Source organism: Saimiri boliviensis, chromosome 20 (genome assembly GCF_048565385.1).
Source record: "Saimiri boliviensis isolate mSaiBol1 chromosome 20, mSaiBol1.pri, whole genome shotgun sequence".
Lineage (NCBI taxonomy): Eukaryota > Metazoa > Chordata > Mammalia > Primates > Cebidae > Saimiri > Saimiri boliviensis.
The window spans coordinates 40,295,001-40,322,875 of NC_133468.1; the positions used below are offsets into that span (position 1 = coordinate 40,295,001).

At 45.5% G+C, this 27,875-nt stretch overlaps 1 protein-coding gene across 6 annotated transcripts in view; it reads right to left on the reverse strand.

Annotated features, from left to right (window-relative positions):
• The window catches only part of CALN1 (calneuron 1), a 611,938-nt gene that overhangs the window by 503,266 nt on the left and 80,797 nt on the right, over window positions 1–27,875 (reverse strand). Inside the window, exon 1 of one of the 6 annotated variants that reach the window (XM_074390737.1) lies at window positions 3,372–4,024. The exons of 4 other annotated variants lie outside the window; for them this stretch is intronic. The gene's annotated coding sequence lies outside the window, so the exon portion shown is untranslated. Of the gene's footprint in view, window positions 1–1,899; window positions 2,225–3,371; window positions 4,025–27,875 lie in introns of those variants that run through there. One more of the 6 variants, XM_039460744.2, reaches the window with a different exon arrangement.

The window sequence follows — 27,875 nt, forward strand, 5'->3', positions numbered from 1 at the left end:
AGTTTTGTTTTCATTACTCTGCTTAGATACACCCCGTAACCAACTTCACTGTCGTAGAACAGCTTCTCAGTAAACAGCTCCACGCAGCTATTGCCATGAAAAACCCACACGTCTGCAGTGAACTCAAAAAACAGAGCCCTTCCACAGGGCTCCCACCAGGGCAGGCCGCTGCGGAAACGCAGCTCAGGGCACGCTTGGGGCTTCGGTCGGGGACCCCGCCGATGGTCTGAGGAACTAGCAAAGTTACCCAGTTCCTGGAGCCCAGGAACGAATCCGAAACCGGGCGTGGTGACAACCTTGCAAGGCGGAGAGGTCTGAGGGGACACCTGGGCATCAGAACACACAGGGAGCAGACAAAAATCAAGACTCCATTCCTTCTTCCAACACCTCCTCCCACCCCACAAAAATGAAATAAAACCACCACCAAGCCAGGGAGGAGAGCTGGAATCGGGCGCCTATGAAAACACGTCCTGTTCTAGCCTCAAGACAATTTCACACCAAATGGCTTTAAATTCCTTTCCAAAAGCTCTGATGCCTGAATTGAAAAATAATTTCCCTTTTCGAGCAAAAGTCAGCAGTTAAAGAAGCAGAACCTAAAAATCCGAGGAGCTCATGAGTTCTCCCATGTGCACAAATGTTGCGTTTGTCTGCACACCAGCAGCGCAGAAATCTACCCATTCTTTCTGAGAAGGTCATCTCAACTCTGTCACGGAGGTTACTGTGGGTCACTCTAGAATGTAGTGATTATCAGCACTAAACAGACTTCCCAGCCGCATGCCGCCGGCGCTAGGCTGCTGTTCCCTGAGCCCAAGAAAGTCTGTTGTTTTTATTTTTTTTTATTTTTTATTTTTTTTTTTTTTTTGCAGAAAGCCGGCTCAGGGCCTGGGGATGGCTGGCGCCCCAGGCTTGGCACCCAGGGAACTGCAGACACCGCTTCACCCGGGAGCTAAGGGCTTCGGCCCAAATGGAGGAAAGGCGCCTTCCTCACACAAGCCTCGTCCAAGAAAAAAGGGCAGTGGGACACCGCGGTGGGGAGGCGGCCCGGGCGCACGTGGCCCGAGGCTAGCACCAGGCCGGTCGGAACGCTGCGTCCCCCGTTCGCCCTCGCCCTGGGGCCGGCCCAGAACTACCTGCTGCTGCCTGGGAGCCCTCAGACCAAGTCTCGGGAAGTTCACTCCGCGTCGAGCTAGTCCGGGGAGACCGGGCACCCGCGGAAACCCAGACTGCCCGGGGAAGACGGAGCCCACCCCTGCCCAGGCGCCAGACCCGTCCAGCCGCTGCGGGCTCGGGGACTGCGTCCCAGCCGGACTGCAGAGGCCTCTCCGGTTACCCCTTGCACCCCGGCGCCCCCGGACCCGGGCGGGTGGCAGCCAGGAGCGCGCGCCCAGGAAGGCGAGCAGTCGGCGCCGGGGCTAGGGAGGGAGCGAACCCTGCCTCCCGCCTCCCCGATCGCCATGACTCCCTCCGGCTTCCCGCGGAGACCTGGCTGCCGCCGGGCGCTCCCACCTGGGCTGCGGTGCGGCTCCGGGTCCCCTTCGTCCCTCCCCACCGCCCGGGCGCGCGCAGCCGGGTGGCCACCGGCGCCGGGGGGCAGAGGAACGGCTGGCAGCCTCCGGCGCACAAGGTGCCGGGACACCCGAGTGAACCGCGGCCCTTCCCCACCCCACACCCCCAGGCCGGCGGCCGGGAGGCAGCTGCACCGAGGGCTGGGGGTCCGGGCCGCCGCAGCCCGCCGGGAGGGGACGGTGCCGGAGCCAACAGGTCCGCGGATCGCCCGCCCACTCCGAGCACGGGGGCCCGCGACCGCCCGGGGGTTGGGGCGCCCGGGAGAGCGGCGAGGACCCCGGGAAGAGGGAGGAGAGGTCGCGCGCGGGGCGGGGAGCGGGCGGCCGCACTCACCTCTCGCTGCGCCGGGGCCCCGCAGCCCGGCAGCCGACGCGCCTCCGCACCGCGCGGGGGGCTCCTCCGAGGCCGGCAGGGAGGGGGCGGCGCGGAATGGAGGCGCCGCCGGCAGCGCTCAGCGTCTCGCTCACACCCCCCGCCGGCAGCCGCGTCCTCGCGCCGGCATCTTCGCTGCCACCGCCGGCTCCCTCGGCGCCCCCGGGCCGCTCCCCACGCGCGCGCCGGGACCGGCACGAGCCCCCTCGCCGACTCGGAGCGCGGTCTGGGCGCGAGCCTCCCGGTCTGTGTCCTCCGCTCCCGCCTGGGGACGCGTGCCCCGCACCCCGCACCCCGCCCCGCGCGCTCCTCTACCCCTCCCGCTGCCGCCGGCCGCGCGGGTTCAGCCCATGTGCGCGGCTGCCGCGCTGCGCCCCGGAGCGCAGTGGCCGAGGCCCCGCCGGAGTTGCGCGCCCCAGAAACTCCATGCAGCTCCGGCCTCCTCCCGGCTCCTCCTCCCTGGCGGCTCCGTCCCCCTCCGCCCGCGCCCGCGCTCGGGAGCCGGGTTCTAGGCTCGCCTCGGCCGCCTGCGCCCCGGCTCCTCCGAGGGTCGGGGAGCCCCCACCCCCACCCTCCGCCTCTCCAATGGCTCCCTCGGTTTCCAGGCAGCGCAACCTGAGGAACGCCTCGGCGCGCGCGCACTCACACCCGCGCGCACACACACACGCACACACTCGCGCGCACATGCACGGCACACACAGGCAGCCCGCGGGGGGCGGCGGCGCCGGGCAGACGGCGCTCCTTCCTTCGCTTCCCGAAGACGCTGCCCACGTTAACTCCGCAAACTGCCGCTCGTCCGCACCAGGCAGCTCGCCCCGCGCCCGCCGCCTTCACTACTTCCTCCCGGTGCCCACGTCCCAGGGCCACGGTCACACCTGAGCCCAGGGGAAGGCGGGGCGCCAGGGCGGAGGGGCCGCTGGCCCGAACTGCGGGGGTGCAGGGGGTACCGCGTGACCGCCCCGGCAACGTCCAGGGAGGCACCAGTGCCGCGGGGCGTCGCCCACCCACCACGGAGCCCCCCTCCAGGGCCTCGGAACACGTGGCGAGGCCCCCACGTCTCCCAAGGTCACAGGATGGAGCCGATGGGAGGGAGAGGGCGCTCGGGCACAGGTGTGAGCTGCAGATTCGCAGACCGTCCGCAGCCTGCCCACGCGCTGAGCTCTGCTGGGTCTCCGCCCGGGCAGCCCCCTCGCTCCCGGCCCCGGGTCTCAAGGGCAATGCATCTGCTCGGAGTCAGCAGCCGCCTTTCCCGGTCCCCACCTGTCTGCCTCCCAGGGGCGGACGGAGTACACAGCGCAAGCCAGGTCTGTCTTGGCAAGAAGAAGAATCAAAGCAGCGAGGCGGGTCTCAGACTGTCCCGTAGGCAGATGAGACGCTTACCAGGCCCTCTCTGCTGCCCGCAAGGCTGTGCCAATAAGGAAGGAACAACAAACCTGGCCGAAGCAGGCTAGTCCTTCCTCACAGCACCCTCCTTTCCCGGGTCCCCAGTTTCTTGGAGGCAGAAAGACTGCTCACCAGCTCAGATGCCTCTGATTCCAGAACCAGAGAAAAGATCCATGTGAAAACGCTCACACCAATCAGGGACAAAAGCAGCCAGTGCTGCTCTAAGCGGCTCCTCCAAACAGCTCAGCAGTCACCTCTCCACTGTCTGCTTCAACTGCCAGGAAAGTTTGGGCATTATTTTTCTGCCGGCCAGCAGCACAATCAGGGTCGTGTGTGTGTGTGTGTGTGTGCACCTTCTGGCTTGTCGCTGGGCGTGGCTTCAGAGTCCCTGAAGTACTCGTGGGTGCCACGCCTTTGGCACGTAGCATTTCCTAACCTGTATTATTACTATCTTGTGTGGACCCTACTTCTCTAGTAATCTTTTTTAAATTTTTTTTTATTTGTTATTCTTGTAGGTACATGGAAGCTGTACATACTTGTGCGGTACCTGAGATGTTTTGATACAGGGGCGCATCATGGAGAACAGGGTATTCATCCCCTCAAGCATTTATCCTTTGAGTTACAAACAACCCAATTCCACTCTTTATGTTACCGTAAAATACATGAGTTATTATTGGCTAGAGTCACCTTGTTGTGCTACCAAATAGATCTTATTCATTCTGACTTGGTTTTCACCGATTAACCATCCCTACCTACCCATCCCCCTGACCGCCCACCCAGCCCCCCTCACCCTTTCTGTATCCATGACTTCAATTGTTTTTTTTTTTTTTTTTTGAGACAGTCTCCCTCTATTTCCCCAGCTGGAGTGCATTGGCGCAATCTCAGCTCACTGCAAGCTCCATCTCCCAGGTTCAAGTGATTCTCCTGCCTCAGCCTCCTGAGTAGCTGGGATTACAGGCACGCACCACCACGCCTGGCTAATTCTTTTCATTTTTAGTAGAGACGGGGTTTCACCATGTTAGCCAGGCTGGTCTTGAACTCCTGACCTCAAGATCCATCCACCTCATCCTCCCAAATTGCTGGGATTACAAAATGGTTTTGATTTGTAGATCCCATAAATAAGTGAAAACGTGTGATATTTGTCCTTCTGTGCCTGCCTTATTTTACATACCATAATGATCTCCACTTCCATCCGTGTAGTTACAAATGATTGGACCTCATTCTTTTTTATGGCTGAATAGTACTCCATTGTGTACACGTACCACATTTTCTTTATCTATTCATCTGTTGATGGACAACTGGGTTGCTTCCAAATCTTAACTTTTGTAAACAGTGCTGCAACAAGCATCAGAGTGCAGATGCCTGTTCAATATACTACTTTCTTTTCTTTGGGGTGTACACTCAGCAATGGGATTGCTGGATCATATGTTCCCTAGCTCAGTTATCTTATAACTGAGGTATAATAGGCACCACTCTTAGGGACTTGCAGGGTACCCCTCCCCTACCCCAGCATGAAAACACAGAAAAATCTTGAGTTCCTTCAAAGAAATTCCAGGCACCTAGCTAGCCCTGAGAAGTAAAACCAGCAACTTGATAAGCAAGAAGGTAACTGTCGCTCAAAACAATAGCCAAGAAAGTTAGAGTCAGGAAAGTTTTTGTTTCCTGTATCCGTCGGTTCTCATGCTGCTAATAAAGACACACCCAACACTCGTTAATTTACAAAGGAAAGAGGTTTCATGGACTCAGTTCCGCATGGCTGGGGAGGCCCCACAATCATGGCAGAAGGTAAAGGAGACGCGGAGGCACGTCTTCCATGGTGGCAGGCAAGAGAGTGAGTGCAGGGGAACTCCCACGGATAAAACCAGCAGATTCGTGAGACTTATTCACTACCACGACTTAGGGACTTGTGGGGTACCCCTCCCCTATCCCTAAGTGGGAAACGTGGGAGCTACAAGTCAAGATGAGATGTCGGTGTGGACACAGTCAGACCGCGTTATTCCCTACAGAATCTAAACAAAACAGCTTAGTGTGCGTCCTTGAGATGCTTTCCAGAAACCTGGACCCCATTAAACTGATTGGTTAGCACACAGACCTCAGAGAAGGAGGAACTGAGAACTAAACTCCAACTGTGGTTCTTGTTCTAAATGTCTTCCTGAGGGGTCTGGAGGAAGCCACACCTGCAGGCCAGAGTGAACGTTCTTTTCTGCAGACCCCGTATTTTTAAACAAAGCTTCGCCTCCTCAACCAATCACAGATCAGAAAATCTTTGAACTCACCTATGACATTTGGAGAGATGGACTCTCCCTATGTTGTCCGGGCTGGTCTCAAACTCCTGGCCTCAATTAATCCTCCCACCCCCACCTTTCAAAGCACTGAGATGACTAGTCCCAATGTGAGCCTATGGGGGCCTCTGCTTCCAGATGTCTGGTTTTTTAAATCAAACTAAATGTAGCGCCTTCCTGTACTGATCTGTGGCTTTGCCTGTAGCCTCTGCCTCCCAACTTTAAAAATCCTTCCCTGTAAGCCACCTGGGTGGTTGGGACTTAGGTATGAGCTGCCCAGTTCTCCTTGCTTGCTGCCCTGCAGATAAATGCCTGCCTTTCTTCTGCTGCAAAACCTGGATGTGGATAGCTGGTCTTACTGCACTGGGTGGGCAGCCCCAGTTCCACTCAGTAACACGACATGCCTGAGCCACGGGCTGAGCTTTATGTACCTAGTTCAGACATGTGCATCAAAGCTGAGGCTCTGTGTCCCCTCCCAAAGCACACCTTGAATTGTACTCCCATAATTCCCACATGTCGTGGGAGGGGCCTGGTGGGAGTTAATTGAATCATGGGGGCGGTTTCTCCCATACGGTTTTTGTGGTAGTGAATAAGTCTCTCCATATCGGATGGTTTTATAAGGGGAGACCCTTGTCACTGGGCGCTCTCGGTCTCCTGCCTGCCGCCACGTGGAACTGTGAGTCCATTAAATCTCCTTTTGTCAATTGCCCAGTCTCAGGTGTATCTTTACCAGCAATGTGAAAATGGACTAATACAGAAAGTGTTACACTTACAGGGGTTTCCACGATGAGTCCCAGGCAGATGAATAGAGTTGACAGGGTCTCCATAAGATCTTTCCCTCTGATCCCTTAATTGGGATCAATGCTGCATTGTCTAACAATCTGTTGCCTCTGTAAGCAATTATTTTGTCACTTTCTAGATGACAACCAGGTCACTAAAATGCCTTGGTAGGGCCAGACACGGTGGCTGAAGACTAATCCCAGCACTTTGGGAATCCGAGGCAGGCAGATCACTTGAGGTCAGGAGTCTGAGACCAGCCTGGCCAACATGGTGAAACCCTGTCTCTACCAAAAATACAAAAAAAAAAAAAAAGCTGGGCGTGGTGGCAGGTGCCCCCAGCTACTCTGGAGGCTGAGGCAGGAGAATTGATTGAACCTGGTGGAAAGAAGTTGCAGTGAGCCGTGATCGCGCCACTGCACTCCAGCCTGGGCCACAGAGCAGGACTCAGGCACAAACAAACCAGTACCTTGGTAAGTGTGGACACAGACACAGAGTTCCTGGTGAAATGTAGAGGCCTCCCACACAGCCCGCCTGGGAAACGCCTGTCCAAAGCTCTCATTCTGCCCTCCCTGCCGGCCTGGATGTTGTTTGTTCTAAACCTCACTGCCCTCATCTGTAAAATGGGGATAATTAGAGTGTCTATTCCCTAAGGTTGTTGAGAAAATTAAATGAGATTATGTGAAACAGCAGTGCAGCCAGTTAACTTGTCTCCAGGCATAAAGTGAGCTTTCAGTACATGCTGGCTGTTGTTACACGTGAATAGTTCACACACACCACAGACCTTACCTTGGGAGGAAAAGAAAAAAAAATCAAGGATCTTTTGCCTTAGGATACTAAGCTCAGCAAGACTCAGAGCTAGAGAAGGCAAGGCAGCGGCTCACACTTGTAATCCCAATACTTGGGAAGGTCCAGGTGGGAGGACTACGTGAGGCCAGGAGTTAGAGGCCAGCCTGGGCAACATAGGGAGACCCCATGTCTACAAAAAATGATTTGCAAAATTAGCCAGGTGTGGTGGCATGTGCCTGTAGCCCTAGCTTCTCAGGGGGCTAAGGGAGAGAATCTTTTGAGCCCAGGAGTTCAAGATTACAGTGAGCTGTGGTCACACCACTGCACTCCACCTGGGTGAAAGCGAGAAACCCTGTCTCAAAACACACAAACAAAGAACTGGAGGCTGGATGGCAGATTCCGGCAGTTTCTTGGTCCTCACTGGCTATGAGCATTTTGAGACTTCCGTGTTAAGGTGGCTGCAGGCTTACAGGCCCTGGCCCTTCAAAGATTCAAGTTTTATTCCATATATGTAGTAGCAGTGTGGCAGCGCCTTCCTATGAAAACACCAAAGAAAATCGTTGACCAATTACGTCATGGAGGCTAAAGTCCACATGGAAGGACAGGAGCAGGAGGGGCTTGCCCTGGGCGTGCGTTGGCAGCTGGGTTTAGCACACATTCTCCTTCTAACCGGGAATAGGTGAGGCCTCCAGGAAACAGCAAGGAGTCCATTTCAACTTCCTTCCACCACCTGCCTCTAGCTTTGGGATTCAGTCACACAAACCAGACACCGAGACAAGTGCAACCTTGTGATGACCCTCCAGGAAATATCCCCTTCCTTTATCTTCTTTTCTTTTACCATCAGTAAATACATTGGCTTCAAGTGCCCCAGACACCCAACGGCAGAGGGTGATGAAAAGATTCATTGCACTCTGAATAGAAATAGGTAGAAGTAGAAAAAAAAATCGTTTGGGTAAATATATGTTGAAGGGTAAAATGTTTCACGTATTCCATCTAAGTATGGAATCCAGGGCGCACTAAATTCCTCACAACACATATTCTCTGCTGTGTGGGTAAGGGTTTTGCAGTGGTGTGTTTTGCAGTAGCTGATAACAGGAACAAACTTTGGTATCTGGAAGGAGACTGCTACTGTAACCAAAACTTAAAATGCTGGATTTGGGATTCAGCAATGAGAAAATGCTACACCTGCCTTGAAAGACTATAATGGAGGTTGCAAGGACCTTTGGGAAACTCTTGGAGGAAGCGTGAAGGGCACAGAGAGTGCTTGTTGGAAGCTGGAGGAAAGAGCGCCTGAGTGAGGTCCTAGCAGAACAGTCAGCAAAATCGCTGCCTGTGACTATATGACCAGTGGTCTCCTGGGCGAGGTGGCTCACGTCTGTAATCCCAGCACTTTGGGAGGCCAACGCGAGCAGATCACTTGAGGTCAGGGGTTTGAGACCAGCCTGGGCAACATGGAAAAATCCCATCTCTACTAAAAATACAAAAAATTAACCAGGCAGGGTGGCGCATGCCTGTAATCCCAGGTGCTCGGGAGGCTGAAGCAGGAAAATTCCCAGAACCCAAGAGGCGGAGGCTGCAGTGAGCCAAGATCACGCCACTGCACTCCAGCCTGGGACACAGAGTGAGACTCCATCTAAAAAAAACCAATCATTGGTAAGAATACCTGAGGACCTCATGGATCCGACTAGGGTGATTTCCAAGTGGAACAATAGAAGATGCCAGCTGGATTTTTCCAGATGCAGGTGAAAAAAGATAAGCAGGGAGACATTAATTAAAGAAGAAGGTATTCGGGTGTTTTAGTAGAATTGAGATGGAACAGCAAGGAGCCAGGGTCTGCCGGGTGGGAAGGGACTACTCTCTCTCATTGTGGTGTCTCCAGGCAAAGTCTTTCAAATCTAGGGCAGTAAAGTCTGGTCCCTGGGAAAGATGAACTCAGGATGGGGCTGTACGATCCTTTGTTAAGGCCTCAGACACATTTAACCGCATGCCCAAGAGAGCTTCTACCTCTCTTAAAGACACTGTGTCTCATTCAGCAGCTTCGCAGGAGCCTAAAGGTAAAGAAAGGTCGATTGTTTTTTCATTGATTGATTGATTGATTGATTTTGAGACAGAGTCTCACTCTGTTGTCCAGGCTGGAGTGCAGTAGTGTGATTTTGGAGAGGAAAGGACAGCCAGGAAGACAGAGAGAGGCTCCGGGCCTGTGGACAGCTATTCCAGCCCCTGCCGTGAGGCTTCCCAGAGGAGGCCAGAGAATCTGTGGGGAGAGACCAGTCTCCCCGACCCTGCGCTGTCGAATTCCCGAACCACAGAAGTACAGGGGCAGTCATAAATTATTATGTTAAGTAACTGCGTTTTGGGATGAATTTTTGTTATGCAGCAATAAATAACCAGAAAAAATTTGATTTACTAACTTAGAAAGATGTCAGAAAATATGTTGTAAAATGAAAAAGGTTAATGGCAAAATAACATGAATAGTGCCACTTTTGAAAAAGAAAACTTTGTATATGGAATCCAGGTACATGTAATATATGAGCACAGAATATAATTCAAATGCTTCATGTTAACTAACTCTGGAGAGCCAGTATTGAGGGGATAAATACATAGATATATAATGTGTACATTTTATTTATGTATATAAATATTTATACATTTTATTTATATATGTTTATTATTAAATAGCTTTTTATAAGTAAAATATAAATGGCTTTTTACTTTTTAAAAAAAATTTCAAAAAGTATATTAGCCAGCCAAAAAAATGGAATCAAAGTTAAATATTTATATATAAAAATATAAATATGTAATATTTAAGTATTACTATAAATGTTTACATATTTATAATGCATTATGTAATACTACATATTATATATTATATAAAATTGTATGATAGAATATTATATGATACATATATTATACATTATATATTATTACATAATACAATATATTAGATAACATGTATCTTATGATTATATAATATAATTATATTATATAATAGGATGTATGATATATAATTATATATAATGCATGAATATAATAGTACATATAATATAATATATAACATGTGCCATTTTATTTATATTACATAATTCATTTTTTATATATTTATATTTATATAAATAAGATATTAATACAATTAATTTATGTATAAATATAGAAATATATATTTATATATAAATTTATACATTACATAAATATGTGGCATTTCTATAAATGAGTACTATAATTATATATTTATGTTTATATATAATTATAAACTGTTATACTATATAAATATATAATATGAATGTTCTATCAAGCATTTCTAATATTAGCTCCTTTTTAATGAAAAAAAGTTTCACATTAACTTTATTTCAAAGCAATAAATATGTGATACAGGCCCGCAAAAAGAATAACACAGTCACTGCCTTAAGGAAATGACTAAGGATTTTTTCTGTTACAGGATTATTAATGAAAAAAGGTTATATTCACACATATGCTGATAATCTTTTAAATTTCTAAAATTCAGACCAGACAAAACCCAACATATTAACAAAGGGGAAAAAAAAGTGAAGGTTGGCTTCAGAGGCGAAGAAAACACTAGCAGAAGGAAAAGGAGGCGATGCTCTCAGAGGGTGAAATGGTCTCGCCCGTCCAGGGCTTCTACATTCCGTTCGGATATTCTGTATCAAAAGAAGAGAAAGCGATTTTCCTAATGAAATAGGTCAGAATGTAAATATCTGTTTGGTTTGTCTGAAGAAAAAAAAAACAAACAAACTCGGAAACCTGTTAGTCAAAAAACTGGAGTCGCAGTTATGACTCCCAGAATAGGGTCGGAAAACCAGGGCAAGGGGAGGGCGTCTGTGCCAATGGCCCTGGCGTTCCCGGAGGGCTTCGCTTTTCAGCGTTGGCTCAGGTCCGAGCGGTGCTGACCCACGGTGCCTAAGGAAAGGGACAGCTTGGGGACCTTCCGAGAATCCCAGGCACCGAGAGGAAAGGGGCCCGTGGAGAAGCGGAGACCCGTAAGAGGCTGAGAAACGAAGAAGTCCTGGAAGCTGGAGTCTGTGACCTCCCTGGGGGGCGGCGCACTGACCGACAGCCCGGGTTTCCGCTGGAGCTCTTGAAATCCTACATGCATTAAGATTAAGGGTAAACCAAAAGCCTTTGGAGAATCAAGTTCAGCCTTAAATTACCTCAATAACTGATCAGCCAAAAAGGATCTTTACGGACCCTAAATGCCTCCTGAGTGAACAGGTAAATCTGAGGAGAGAGAACAAATGTATAGTCACTATGATTTTTAAAATACATGTGGCATTTAACCAAAAATCAGCAGACATATCTGGAAAAAGAACCAAATGACGAAAAAATAAAGAGAAACAACAAACAAGAAGACATTGAAATCCAGATATTGGAGTTATAGAAAACAGACATGAAAGCAATTGTGGGCTGGGCCAAGACGGCCAGATTAGACGTGGCTCGGGGCCACGGTTCCCAGCAAGACCAACACAAAACAGAGGTACCAGGTTCATTTCAATGGGACTGGTTGGACAGTGGGTGTAGCCCAAGGAGGACCTGGGAGGTGCAGCTGGCTGGAGGGTGGGTGGCTTTTCCCCTCCGGTACTCCGTTCGGATACGGCACTCCTCCCACGGCCTCTGCGGCCACAGCCCAGGAGGCTCCCGCCAGGCTGAAAAGGACCCCGAGTCACCAGCACAGATCTGAGCAGCAGCTCCAGCCAGCACTGTGGGTCGTCAGCACAGATCTGGGGGACGTTTTGAATAGACTGGCAAAATGGATAAAAAGTCAAGACCTATTGGTGTGCTGTGTTCAGGAGACCCATCTCATGTGCAGACAGACATAGACTCAGAATAAAGGGATGGAAGAAGATTTGCCAAGCAAATGGAGAGAGAGGAAAAAAAAGCAGGGGTTGCAATCCTGGTCTCTGATTAAAACGGACTTTAAACCAACAAAGAGCAAGAGACAAAGAAGGACATTACATAATGGTAAAAGGATCAGTCCAACAAGAAGAGCTAACGATCCTAAATACATACGCACCCAATACAGGAGCACCCAGATACATAAAGCAAGTTCTTAATGACCTACAAAGAGACTTAGACTCCCACACAATAACAGTGGGAGACTTTAACACTCCACTGTCAATATTAGACAGATCAGTGAGATAGAAAATTAACAAGGATATCCAGGACTTGAACACAGATCTGGAGCAAGCAGACCTAATAGACATTTACAGAACTCTCCACCCCAAATCCACAGAATATACATTCTTCTCAGCACCACATCACACTTACTCTAAAATTGACCACTTAATTGGAAGTAAACCACTCCTCAGCAAATGCAAAAGAATGGAAATCATTAACAAACTGTCTCTTAGACCACAGTGCAATCAAATTAGAACTCAGGATTAAGAAACTAACTCAAAACCACACAACAGTTCAGAATGGAAACTGAACAACATTCTGCTCCTGAATGTTGACTGGATAAACAATGAAATGAAGGCAGAAATAAAGATGTTCTTCGAAACCAATGAGAACAAAGACACAACGTACCAGAATCTCTGGGACACATTTATACCAATGTCTAGAGGGAAAATTATAGCAATAAATACCCACATGAGGAGCAAGGAAAGATCTGAAATCGACAGCGTATCATCAAAATTGAAAGAGCCAGAGGAGCAAGACCAAAAAAAACTCAAAAGCTAGCAGAAGACAAGAAATAACTAAGATCAGAGCAGAACTGAAGGAGATAGAGACACAAAAACCCTTCAAAAAATCAATAAATGCAGGAGCTGGTTTTTTGAAAAGGTAACAAAATAGACAGACTGCTAGCTAGACTAATAAAAAAGAAAAGAGAGAAGAATCGAATAGACGCAATAAAAAATGATAAAGGGAATATCACCACCAATTCTGCAGAAATACGAACTCCTATTAGAGATTACTACAAACAACTCTATGCACATAAACCAGTAAATCTGGAAGAAATAGATAAATTCCTGGAAACTTACACTCTCCTAAGACTAAACCAGGAAGAAGCTGAATCCCTGAACAGACCAATAACAAGGTCTGAGGTTGAGGCAGCAGTTAAGAGCCTACCAACCAAAAAAAGTCCAGGTCCAGATGAATTCACAGCCGAATTCTACCAGATGTACAAAGAGGAGCTGTCACCATTCCTTCTGAAACTATTCCAAATACAAAAACAGGGAATCCTCCCTAACTGATTTTATGAGACCAACATCATCCTGATACCAAAACCCGGCAGAGACACAATCAAAAAAGAAAATTTCAGGCCAATATCCATGATGAACATAGACGCAAAAATCTTCAATAAAATACTGGCAAACCTATTGCAACAGCACATCACAAAGCTTATCCACCATGATCAAGTAGGATTCATCCCAGGGATGCAAGGCTGGTTCAACGTAGGCAAGTCTATAAACATAATTCACCACATAAACAGAACCAAAGACAAAAACCACATGATTATCTCAATTGATGCAGAGAAGGTCTTTGAAAAAATTCAACAGCCCTTTATGCTAAAAACCCTCAATAAACTAGGTATCGATGGAATGTATCTCAAAATAATAAAAGCTATTTAGAAAAAACCTACATCCAATATCATACTGAATGGGCAAAAACTGGAAGCATTCCCTTTGAAATGTGGCACTAGACAAGGATGCCCTCTCCCACCACTCCTATTCAATATAGTACTGGAAGTTCTAGCCAGAGCAGTCAGGCAATAAATAGAAATAAAGGGTATTCAAATAAGAAAGGAGGAAGTCAAACTGTCTCTATTTGCAGACGACATGATTGTATATCTAGAAGACCCCATCGTCTCGGCCCAAAATCTCCTTAAGCTGATAAACAACTTCAACAAAGTCTCAGGATACAAAATCAATGTGCAGAAATCGCAAGCATTCCTATTACACCAATAACAGACTTAAAGAGAGCCAAATCAAGAACGAACTGCCATTCACAATTGCTGCAAAGAGAATAAAATACCTAGGACAACAACTAACAAGGAACGTAAAGGACCTTTTCAAGGAGAACTACAAGCCACTGCTCAAGGAAATAAGAGAGGATACAAACAGATGGAGAAACATTCCATGTTCATGGTTAGGAAGAATCAATATTGTGAAAATGGCCATACTGCCCATAGTAATTTATAGATTCAACGCTATCCCCATCAAGCTACCATTGACCTTCTTCACAGAACTAGAAAAAAAAAAAAAAAACACTTTAAACTTCATGTGAAACCAAAAGAGAGCCTGCAGAGCCCCAAAAATCCTAAGGAAAAAGAACAAAGCTGGAGGCATCATGCTACCTGACTTCAAACTACACTACAAGGCTACAGTAATCAAAACAGCATGGTACTGGTACCAAAACAGAAATACAGACCAATGGAACAGAACAGAGGCCTCGGAGGCAACACCACACATCTACAACCGTCTGATCTTCAACAAAACCGACAAAAACAAGCAATGGGGAAAAGATTCCCTGTTTAATAAATGGTGTTGGGAAAACTGGCTAGCCACGTGCACAAAGCTTAAACTGGACCCCTTCCTGACACTTTACACTAAAATTAACTCCGGATGGATTAGATTAAAGATTTAAACATAAGACCTAACACCATAAACACCCTAGAAGAAAATCTAGGCAAAACTATTCAGGACATAGGCGTAGGCAAGGACTTCATGACTAAAACACCAAAAGCATTGGCAACAAAAGCCAAAATAGACAAATGAGACCTAATCAAACTCCACAGCTTCTGCACGGCAAAAGAAAAAATTATCAGCGTAAACCAGCAACCAACAGAATGGGAAAAATTTTTTGCAGTTTACCCATCTGTCAAAGGGCTGATATCCAGAATCCACAAAGAACTAACAGAGATTTACAAGAAAAAACAAACAAGCCCATTCAAAAGTGGGCGAAGGATATGAACAGACACTTTACAAAAGAAGACATACAGGAGGCCAACAAACATATGAAAAAATGCTCATCATCAGTGGTCATTAGAGAAATGCAAATCAAAACCACGTTGGGATACCATCTCACACCAGTTAGAATGACGATCATTAAAAAAATCTGGAGACAACAGATGCTGGAGAGAATGTGGAGAAATAGAAACACTTTTACACTGTTGGTGGGAGTGTAAATTAGTTCAACCATTGTGGAAGACAGTGTGGTAATTCCTCAAGGACCTAAAAATAGAAATTCCATTTGACTCAGCAATCCCATTACTGGGAATATACCCAAAGGATTATAAATCTTTCTATCATAAAGACACATGCACACATATGTTTATTTTGCCACTGTTTACAATAGCAAAGATGTGGAACCAACCCAAATGCCCATCAGTGATAGACTGGACAAAGAAAATGTGGCACATATACACCGTGGAATACTATGCAGCCATAAAAAAGGATGAGTTCACGTCCTTTGTAGGGACATGGATGAATCTGAAAACCATCATTCTCAGCAAACTGACACAAGAACAGAAAATCAAACACTTCATGTTCTCACTCATAGGTGGTTGTTGAACAATGAGAACACATGGACGCAGGGAGGGAAACATCACACACAGGGGTCTGTTGAGGTGTGGGGGGCTAGGGAGGGATAGCAGAGGGTAGGGAGGTAGGGGAGGGATAACACTGGGAGAAATGCCTGCTGTAGGTGATGGAGGATGGAGGCAGCAAACCAGCATGGCATGTGTGCACCTATGCCACAGTCCCACAAGATCTGCACACGGACCCCAGAACTGAAAGTACAATTTAAAAACAATTGTGATAGATACTTAAGAAAATGAATGACAAGATAAAGAAATTCACCAGTGAATAACTAGAGCCTATTTATGTATTCTTAATTTTTCTTCTTTTATTTTTTATCAAAGTGATTCATAACTGTTAAAGGTCAAATGGCAATTTGTTACACAGAAGTGGAATTAACAAATGAACATCAAACGGTTCTAAAAGGTCAACCGTGCAGAACAGACTTCTCTCCTCCCTCCTCCTCCTTCGTTTTTCCCAAACATAACTTACACTTTCAGCTAGTTAGTTACTGCTTTGGATATTTATATCCTTATTTCTAAATAAGTGATTTTTTGTTTAAATATTGATTTTCTTTTCCGATCAAAACACCCAACTGAAGGATGAAGATGTAATACTCTTACTAGTGTCTCCCATCCACACGCATACATTCTCTCCTGATTCTCCCATATATAGTTTTTAGTTTGATCTCTATTCAGTTAAAATTTGTGTATTTATTTTTTATGTATTTATGTATTTTATTTTATTTTTTGAGACAAAGTCTCACTTTGTCACCCAGGCTGGAGTCTAGTGGTGCCATCTCGGCTCACTGCAACCTCCGCCTCCCAAGTTCAAGTGATTCTCCTGCCTCAGCTTCCCGAGTAGCTGAGATTACAGGGGCCCACCACTACACCCAGCTAATTTTTTGTATTTTTACTAGAGACGGGGTTTCACCATGTTGACCAGGATGGTCTCGAACCCCTGACCTCATGCAATCCACCCACCTTGGCCTCCCAAAGTGTGGGATTACAGGTGTGAGCCACAGCGCCCTGCCACAATTTGCTTATTGTTAACACAGAATAAAATAGTGATTCTGGATTCAACCAAAAAATAAATAAATAAAATGCACTCAACAGATGTGCTTAAAGCACACTGGACACAGCAGAAGGGACCAGTGAACCTTAAACGGGTCAGTAAAAAATCTCCTGCTAATGTGTGAGGAGAAGAAAAGGTGGGAACAGAGAAAAGAGAGTCAGAGAGAATCAGGGCACAGTGAAGAGTCGAACGTATAACTGACATCCACAGAGGAAAGGGGAGGAGGAGTGGGGTGAAGGCAGTGTCGGCTGATGATTTTCCAAAACCAGCAAAGACATGAAGCCACAGATTCAGGAAGTCCTGTCAACTCCAAGCAGGGTATGTGCAATGAAATCCACGTGAGGGCAGCCGTCATTACATCTTTGTTTTCCAGATGAATCTCCCTCTATCGCCAGGCCGGAGTGCAACAAAGCGATCCCAGCTCACCAGATCTCTGCCTCCCGGGTTCAAGCGATTCCCCTGCCTCAGTCTCCCAGGTAAGCTGGACCTATAGGCATGGCACAAGCAGGCCCGGCTAATTTTTTGTTTGTTTGTTTTTAGTAGAGATGAGATTTCACCATGTTGGCCAGGATGGTCTCGATCTCCTGACCTTGTGATCCGCCCACCTCAGCCCCCCAACGTGCTGGGATTACAGGCATGTGCCACCACCCCCGGCCTCATCATGACATTTCTAAAACCCAAAGACAAAATGTTAAAAGCAGCCAGGCCCCCTCTCCTTCACACACACAAACACCTTTCAAAGAAACAATTCACCGGACAGACGACTTGTCAACAAAAATAATAAAAGCTAGTACAGCTTACAATCATTGGTATCAGCTTTGGTGTGCTAAAAGAAAATAGCTATCCACTAAATTCTGAGTGCAGTGAACACCCTCACTGAAAAGAAAACTGAGCAGTTTTTGCTTCTATGCTACTAGGTTGTTGCAAAATTAATTGCAGTTTTCGCCATGGAAAGTAATGGCCGTAGGGCGTGGTGGCTCACACCTGGACTCCCAGCACTTTGCGAGGCTGAGGCGGGTGGGTCACCTGAGAGGTCAGGAGGTGGAGGTTGCAGCGAGCCCACCGAGAGCGTGCCACTGCATTCCAGCCTGGGCGACGAAGTGAGACTCTGTCTCAACTAAATAAATAGATAATTTTAAAAAATAAAGGTGAAATAAAGAGTTTTGCAGATAAACCAACAGTAAAAGAATTTATAGGCCAGACACAGTGGTTCACGCCTGTAATCTTAGCCCTTTGGGAGGCCAAGGCAGGAGGATCACTTGAGACCAGGAGTTCAAGACCAGCCTTGGCAACTTAGAAAGACTCTGTCTCTATTCAAGAATTTATACCATCAACCTAAAGTAAATGACAACAGAAACTTATGAATGATAAGGCCTGGGAATTGCAAATATGTGAATAAAAATTAAAGGTTTTGACATCATTTTTAACTTTCTTTAAAAGGTAGTTTACTGTTTAAGAAAAAAATATTACCCAATACATTTAGGAGATTTGTAAGATGCGTGTAAGTAAGACATATATGATAGCTATCGCACAAAGCGGGGAAGGAAATGGGAATGCACTATGAAAAGGTAGTCACTTTACCCGTGAAGTAAGTAGTATAATATCATTTGATATCAGATTGTTATATTTGAAGGTGCACATTGTAAACCCCAGAGCACAAAGACAAACAGCAAATAAGCCAACAGAGAAGTAAATGCAATATTTAAAAAATAATTAATACCAAAAAAGTCATACAAAAGGAAAAATGAACAAAGAACAGATGAAACAAGAAAGAAATCAGTTACTCAGGGGGCTGAGGCAGGAGAGTCGCTTGAACCCAGGAGGCGGAGGTTGCGGTGAGCTGAGATCGTGCCATTGCACCCCCGCCTGGTCAACAGGGCAAGACTCCATCTCAAAATACCGAAAAACCACTTTGAGATTTTAAGTTATCAAAATCATACAGAAACCATTCTACAACCACAACGGAATTAAATTAGAAATCAATAATAAGAAGGTACCTTAACAAATTCCCCAGGATTTTACAAGTAAAAAACAGTTTTGCATAGTGCATATGTCACAGGAAGTTTAAAAATATTTTGAACTAAATTAAATGAAAGCACAATGTATGGATATTTGTGAGATCAGCTAAAGAAAATTATAGCTTAAAATATTTACTTTACAAAAAGATGAAAGGTTTAAAACCAATGTTTTCAAATTCTAACTTAAAAAGCCAAAAAGAAAAGAGCAGAAAATGGAAGAAAAAGGAGAAGAGTAATCACATTTTAAAATGGACAGAGAAAAATGAATTAAAATGTCATAAAATTAATAAATCTATAGCTAACTTGATTTGAAAATATGGCAAAAATGAAAATTACCAAGACCGGGCATCACTATAGATCTCAATGATATAAAAAGAATAGCAAGGGAATATTATAAAACAATATTATCACAAAAAACAGACAATTTAAACGAAAGAGAAAAATTTCTTGAAAAAAACAACTTACTAAAATTGTTTCAAGGAGATATAAAAATTCTGACTATTCCTATATCTTTTAGAGAAACTGAATTCGTAATTAGCCTCCTATGCCCTCAAAACATAAACAAATTCCTCTGTGCCCAGATGGCTTCTCTGATGAATTCTAACATTTAATGAAGAACTAATACCAATCGCATAAAACTCTTCCATAAAATAGAGATTGGGAACACAGCTCAACTCATTTTATGAGGCCACTGTCTCTCTGTTATCAAAATCAAATACAGATAATACTAAAACAGAAAATGAAAATAAATGCAAAAAAGCCTTAACATGCATTAGCAAACTGAACCCAGCAATATATTAAAAGGATAAAACATCTTGACAAGGTAGAGTTTTTTTTTTAAGTCATACAAAGTTAGTCTAAATCTTAAATTCTAAAAGATGAATCAATCTAATTTATCCTATTTACGGAAAAAAGAAAACTACAATCATCCTAATGCATTCATGAAAAGATTTGACAAAATTCAACCTCTATTCTCCATGGAAAGTTAGGAAAGGTCTTCATCCTGCTAAAGGATACTGCAAAAAACCTAGGCTAACATCACACAAAATGATGACAAGTTGAATGCTTCCCTGTAAAGTCGGGAAAAGGGCTTCTGTTGAACATTTGTTGGAGGCTCCAGCCAGTGAAATAAGTCAATAAAAAGGCAGAAAATGCATACAGATTGGTAAGCAAGAAGCAAAATGGTTTTTATTGAAAAGCAACATGATTGTATACATTTTTTAAAAAACGTATTTGAATGAGTAAGTGACCTTCACAAGGTCACAGAATACAAGATGAATGCCAACAATGAACAACTGAAAAATGAAATTTTAAAAACAGTCCCATTCAGGCCAGGCACGGTGGCTCACGCCTGTAATCCCAGCGCTTTGGGAGGCTGAGGTGGGTGGATCCCCTGAGTTTGAAACCAGCCTGGCCACATGGACACAGGGAGGGGAGCATCACACACTGGGGTCTGTTGGGGGGAACTAGGGACAGCGGGGGGTGGGGAGTTGTGGAGGGATAACAGGGATAGCATGGGGAGAAATGCCAGATATAGGGGAAGGGGAGGAAGGCAGCAAACCACACTGCCATGCGTGTCCCTATGCAACAATCGTGCATGTTCTTCACATGTACCCCAACACCTAAAGTGCAATAAAATATATATTAAAAAATAAAAATAAAAAAATAAAGTGATAAATGTAGTATTTTAGGATATATACCAGTGGGTCAAGGATACCCATTGTGTTCCCAAGGGATATCACTAAAAGAATAACAAAAGAATGTAAAACTAACAGAGAGGACTAAAATTGTATGATAAGTACCACTCTCCCGGGAAGATAGAACATTTCCAAAACTGGATACACCTAATAATACATGCTCCAAATACATAAAGCACAACTTACAGAATTAAAAGCAATTATTATTATTGTCTATTGTTAGCTCAATCTCATTGACACAGTAAATAAAGAACTAACACAACGTAAACTACAACATAAGAGGAAAAAAATCCAAATATATTAGCTAAAAACTGTCAATTAGGAAAATGACCATATTACTTAGTCTGGGCATGTTGAAACAGATCTGATTAAACGTCGCTGCTTCGGGGCAGTGAAAAGGTTACAGCAAGATACTGCCACTCGGCAACATTTGCTTTGCTCTAGAACCATCACTTCTGAGCTTTGGTTTTCGTTTTTTGTTTTGTTTTATTTTTAATTAAGGGGAAGAAGTGGAAACTTCAGGGAAAGATGACGGTTTACGTGGACGTCTTAAAAACCTCCTTCCCGAAACCTAAAAAAACCAACAAAGGAACTTAATGATTAAAATGAAAACCAAACTGAAACTCAACCTTGCTCTACAAATGCAAAGAACAGTTGCCAGACACAGCGCGGCTTGAACCAGAATGAAGTACGATGCTGGAGGTGGCCCGCAGTTCCTGAGCTTCGGAACCGACGCCGGGCTGTGGTCCGAGGGCTTTTCTGATACACCCTCACCCCAAGCCGAGACCTGGAGATGTGGCTGGACCTCAGAATGAGAGGTCCCTCCTGCACCCCAGATCAGCTCCGGGGAGAAGCCTCACGGGACCAGGCGCTGCAATGTTAATGAGTCCCAGCTTTTTGACGGTGAACAAAGGGATGTGATTGGACATAAAGCTAATTTCTTATCAAAGGTAGAGAAAAGTGTGTGCTGATACCACCCCACCCCCTCCTAATCAAAAGTCAGGGCTGCGTTGATCTTAACTCTACACCAGGAGCATCACGAATGAGGTTTTTGAATGCTTTTAAATACACAAGCGAGACTCACGTCAAACCGACGGAATCAGAATCTATGAAAGTGAGGCCCAGCAACAGGAGTTGAAAAGACTCCCCATTATGAGCTAACATGTTTAGCCTAATCAACAGGCAAAATTTAAACATATTTATAACAACCCAATGTTGGCAGAGGTGTAAAGAAAGAAACATGTTTATAGGAATTCTGGGGAAAACGGGCCTGGTAGAAAACGTCTTTTTCTTTGATTATATATATGTATCACTATATGTGTATTTATCATATATATTTTTTTTTCTTTTTTTTTTTTGAGGCAGAGTCCCCATGTGTTACCCCGGTTGGAGTGCAGTGACTCGATCTCAGCTCACTGCAAGATCCACCTCCCAGGCTCAAACGATTCTCTTACCTCAGCCTCCTGAGTACCTGGGATTACAGCCACGCGCCACCATGCCCGGCTACCTGTTTTGTATTTTTAGTAGACACAGGGTTTCACATTTGTTTTAAGAGGCAGAATCTCAGTGTCTCCCAGGCTGCAGTGCAGTGGTGCAATCATCGCTCACTGAGCCTCAAACTCCTGGGCTCGAGCGATCCTCCCACCTCAGCCTCCCAAAGTGCTGGGATCATAGGTGTGCACCACCATGCCCAGCTAATTTTTAAAAAACTTTTTCTAAAGACAGTCTCTCACTATGTTGCCCAGGCTGGTCTCAAACTCCTGGCCTCACGTCATCCTTGAGCCTTGGCCTCCCAAAGTGCTGGGATTACAGGTATGAGCCGGCACGCCTAGCCTTGGATCACACATTTGCGCACGGAGTGACACCACTAGTATAACACTCTGGGTCTCTCTGTACTTCCTCGCTCACTGCTCTGATTAGTAAATGGAGAAAGGAAAAGGACCAGAAGAGCGAGCCTCTTGTTCCGTGTCCTTGGCTCTCCCTGCCCGCAGGGAGCACTGTTTGGCCTCAACATGGCACTCATCCGTCACTCCCTGAGGCTGGCCAGGAGGTACATGCGTTCATTCTCGGTGAAATACACCAGAGCCGGCATTGCGATCCCCATCAACCTGACCCCAACTTTGGACAGAGAAGAAAAGTGCCATTTGTGGATTCCCCTCAATCCTGTCAGGGGCAAAGTCAACAAAGACAGATGAAAAAATAACACTGGCAGCCGGGGGCAGAGGCTCACATCTGTACTTTGGGAGGCCGAGGCGGGTGGATCATGAGGTCAGGAGTTTGAGACCAGCCTGGCCAACATGGTGAAACCTCATCAGGGCGCATCCTGCCTTCCGCTTCCCCATGAAGAGGCCCTGCGTCTCTTCCTGCCAAAAACCAGGCCCTCCACCGAGCTTTGCGGGACCCGTTCCTCCCCGTTCGCCAGGAGCCCTGCACTCCATCTGTGGCTTCTAGTTCGCTCATCGGCGTGACCCTCTGTTTTGGAAGCCGGACCACGTCAGGATCATTCTTGGTACCTGCTTCTCCCCGGCTGCGTTCTCAGTCCCCCTCTGAGTCGCATCACACGGCTCAAGACTCCATCACGAGAAACAACGTTCAGTACCACGTCTCCCTCCCTCTTCCGCCCCTCAGACCCGCCACCCTCTGCCCACAGGGCAAGCATCGTGACTTCCCTGTGTTTCTTTCCGGAGACATTTTACTTACATCTTCTTTACACAAATCTTCAGCTTCTTTATACACATGCTAACACACAGTACACATTGTTCCCTGCCTTTCTTTTTCACTCGGCAAGGTACGATTTTTAGGTCACATGTAGGTATAGTGAGGTGCCTGGATCTTTTGTCTACAAATCTGATGAATTTTGGTAAGTGACACGCGCACATGACCACCTTCCGAGGAAGATACAGAAGATTTCCACCATCTACAGTCACAAGAGTTTCATAGCTTACGTATTTCTCAGGTCTGCTGACTTCTCTCCGTGGCCAACAGAGCAGTCTCTCCAAGTGTCCGTCCTCTCTCCCAGCTTCTCTGGTGGCCTACCGACGGGTCTGCAGGCATCCTGCTAGAGGGTGACCTGAAAGCCTCATCTGGTCTGGGTACCACTCTGTCTATAAAACACTACGCTTCCTTCACTTCCTTTTGCTCTCCAGAGAAAGATGCAAGTTCTTCCATGGATAATGAGTCTCCACGGTGGCCCGGTTCCAGGGACCTCTCGTCTCGCCCTGATTTTTACTGTGGGTCCTCTCTGCCCTCCACACAGCTGGCCGTCATTCTGTCCTGCCTGTGTGCCCAGCCCCTGCCGCTTCCAGGATACCCCTGTGTCCATTTGCCCTGGGGACGCTCCTGCAGCCCCGTCCTCAGGGAAGAAATCATACTCAGCCTCTGGATGTCGGCATCCATTTCCTGGTGTCTGCCTTGAGTGGCTCATACACATCCCTATCACGGCTTCCCTTTACAGAATTAATTACATCTGGAAGTTTACATTCCTTTACATCATTTTTTTTTTTTTTTTTTTGAGATGGAGTCTCGCTCTGTCGCCCAGCCTGGAGTGCAGTGGCGTGATCTGGGCTCACTGCAACCTCTACCCCCAAGGCTCAAGGAATTCTCCTGCCTCAGCCTCCCGAGTAGCTGGGATTCCAGGCATGCACCACCACACCCAGCTAATTTTTGTACTTGAAGTAGAGATGGGATTTCGCCATGTTGGCCAGGCTGCTCTTGAACTCCTGACCTTGTGATCCACCCACCTTGGCCTCCCAAAGTGCTGGGATTGCAGGTGTGAGCCGCCACGCCCCACTAGGTATATGATCATTTGACGAATGTCTGTTTTCTCCACCAGAATGTAAGTTTCATGGGGACAGGGACTGTTCGACATCACATCCTAAGTGACACACAGTTCGCTCTCTATAAATTCCAGCTGAACCCTATAGGACCAGGTTCAGAATGTTTTTGCATTTATTTAAAAAAAGTAAACAGAATCCATGACTCTGTAGCAATTCCGAAACCATGTTTTTAAAGGGAGGACAGGAGAAATCATTCTTTTTTGCAGCAGAATGCCGGCTGAAACACGCAGAAGAAGGAACAGAAAATGGAAAGCCACCATTTTATAACCACTAAAGTAAGGATTGGTTTAAGCGAGAATTGTTAATAAATGCTAAGCTCTCTCTGAGCTTAGAAACACCACAGATCTATAGAATTAAAACTACAGGTGTATCTATAATTGCCATACTCATTCAGGAGAATAAAAATCATGTTTATAATTTAGCATTTGTCTACAAACCTCCCTTTGAAATGTAAGCCTCAGAAGAAAAGGAGTTTTGTCTTTTTAGCTAATAGAACTCAAATGCTTAGAAAAGTCCCTGGCACAGTATTTGTTGGGTAAATGGATGAACAAAGCACAGAATCATATTCTCAGTTCAGAAATAGACACACATAGATTCTTAGGAATTCTGAGTATCAAGAAAGTGTATTTCAAATTAGAAAAGCAGAGTGGCAAGTAAGTGAGGTATGGGCGTATCAATTGGCTTGATTTAATCATTCCACATTGTATTTATACAGCAAAACATCACACTGTGCCCCACAAATGTATAACATGATGATCTGTTATCCACAAGTAATATTAGTAGTTTGACATCAGCCTGGCCAACACGGTGAAACCCCATCTCTACGAAAAAGACAAAAATGAGCTGGGCGTGGTGGTAGGCACCTGTAGTCCCAGCTACTTGGGAGGCTGAGGCAAAAGAATTGCTTGAACCAGGAGGCGGAGGTTGTAGTGAGCCAAGATCACACCACCGCACTCCATCCTGGGCGACAGAACGAGATTCCGTCTCAAAAGAAAAAAAAAGTAATATTAGTAATAAAAAAGAAAAGAACGGACTAAGTGTTGGATCCACTGGCCAGTTGTTTGGAAAATAATTATTTCCTTATTTCATACAGTAAAAAGAGATTCCACGTGCATCAAAGATCTGAACATAAAAATAAAATGGAAATCACTGTGAGCACAATAGAGGTGATTGTTATTTCACATGTGTATATATAATTGACAGCATCTGGCTGGACTGCAGAGGCGTGATCTCGACTCGCTGCTACCTCCGCTTCCCAGGTTCAAGTGATTCTCCTGCCTCAGCCTCCCGAGTAGCTGGGACTACAAGAAGTCTTCAGTAGGAAACAAAAACAAGAAGCCATAAAAGCAGAGTTTTATAAGGCTGGCTCCATTCAGTGAAAACCAAAACAACAGTAACAACAACGTTAATTAAAATATGTGCCAAACAACAGTAACTGCAACACGTGCGACAGTTAAAAGGTCAGCGAAAACCTGGATAATTATTTGCAACATAGATAACAGTCAAGAATTATGTTGGCCAGGCTTGGTAGCTCATACCTATAATCCCATGACTTTGGGAGGCAAAGAAGGGTGAATTGCTTGAGCTCAGGAGTTCAAGACCAGCCTGGGCAACATAGCAAGACCCTTCTTTACAAAATTACACATACATATAAATGATAAAAAGTTGCGCCACTGTACTCCAACCTGGGTGACAGAGAAAGACCTTGTCTCAAAAATAATCATAATCATTATATCCTCAGTATATAAAGAACTTACAAATCAGTGGGAAAGACAACAATAAAATAAGTAGCAAAGCACAAAAAATGAGAAATACATTTTCTAAAAGATGTTTCTTTTATGCATTTATTTTTTGAATTATTTTTTTTTGAATTTTTTATTTTTATTTATTTTTTTCACTCTGCTACCCACGCTGGAGTGCAGTAGCATAGCCTCAAATTCCTGGGCTCAAGCAATCCTCCTACCTTAGGCTCCTATGTAGCTGGGACTATAGATGCGTGCCACTGCTCTCTGCAAACTTTAAAAATCTTTTTGTAGACACAGGGTCTATGTTGCCAAGGCTGGTCCCAAACTTCTGAGCCCAAGGGATCAACCCACACTGGCCTCCCAAAGTGCTGAAATTACAGGTGTGAGCCACTATGCCTGACCTAAAAGATGTGTAGGATCACAAATAGTCAAACAAATATTATCTAATGCAAAGATGTGAAATTATTCCACCAGACTGGCAAAGCTTAAAAATATAGGGACACTTCAGTGTGAGTGAGAGTGTATGAAAACGTACCCTCTTGCTCAGTTGGTGAAATTCTATATTATATTTTACCATTTCAAGAAGACAGTTGGACAAGTATCAAAAATTTAAATGCGTATAGGCATACCCTTGGATTCACCACATCCAAGTCTAAGTATTTATTCTAAAATGATAATCAATCAGTCCATTGCATAAAGATATGTTTATAAGGATACGGAAAAAAGCATTGCTCACATTACGGGAAATGAGAAGCACAGGAAATGTCTTTGATGAGTGACTAAAGTGTGGTACATTCATATAACGCGTACTGTTTTTTGTCGTTTTAAATTTTTCTAAATTTAATTTTATCATTTATTTATTTATTTATTTTGAGACAAGGTCCCGCTCTGTCACCCAGTCTGGAGTACAGAGGTGCCATCTCGGCTCACTGCAACCTCCACCTCCCGGGTTCAAGCAATCCTCCTGCCTCAGCCTCCCGAGTAGCTGGGACTACAGGCGCACACCACCGTGCCTGGCTAATTTTTGTAGTAGAGATGGGGTTTTGCCATGTTGGCCAGGTTGGTCTCAAACTACTGTCAGTGGTGATCCACTCACCTCAGCCTCCCAAAGTGCTGGGATTACAAGTATGAGCTACCACGCCTGGCCTATTTTTTATCTTTTTTAAAATTTCGGTAGCTTCTTGGGTACAAGCAGTTTTTGGCTGCATGAATGGATTCCGTAGTGGTGAATTCTGAGATGTGAGTGCACCTGTCGGCCGAGCCGCGGGCATTGCACCTAAAGTAGTTTCCTAGCCCTGGCCCCTTCCACCCTCCCACTTCTGTGTCTCTAGAGTACCATACGTAATGAATATTGTTAACTGACATGAGAAAAGTGTCACTTGTTTAATGACTAAAGCAAGTTTCAAAAATAGTTTATCCACAGTGACAACTATTTATTCAAAGTTGCATCTAAACTGCATGTATCTGACCTGGCAGTTTCTTTCTCAGGAATAAAACCAACCAAAAAAAAAAAAAAAGGTGTTGATATGCTCACAAAAGACACGCACTAGAATATTTATAGCAACACTATTCAGAATAGCCCCAAGCTGGAAGCCGCAGAAAGGCCCATCAACAATAAAGCGGATAAATAAATTATGATATATTCACACAATAGGGAAAGCGTATACCACAATAGTGAATAACTGACAACCTCCTCCAACCATATGAATGAACCTCACAAACATAATGTTGGGTCAAAGCAGATAGATAAAGCACAAAATATGCTTCATGGTTATATTTAAATAAAACGCAAAAACAGGCAGAAG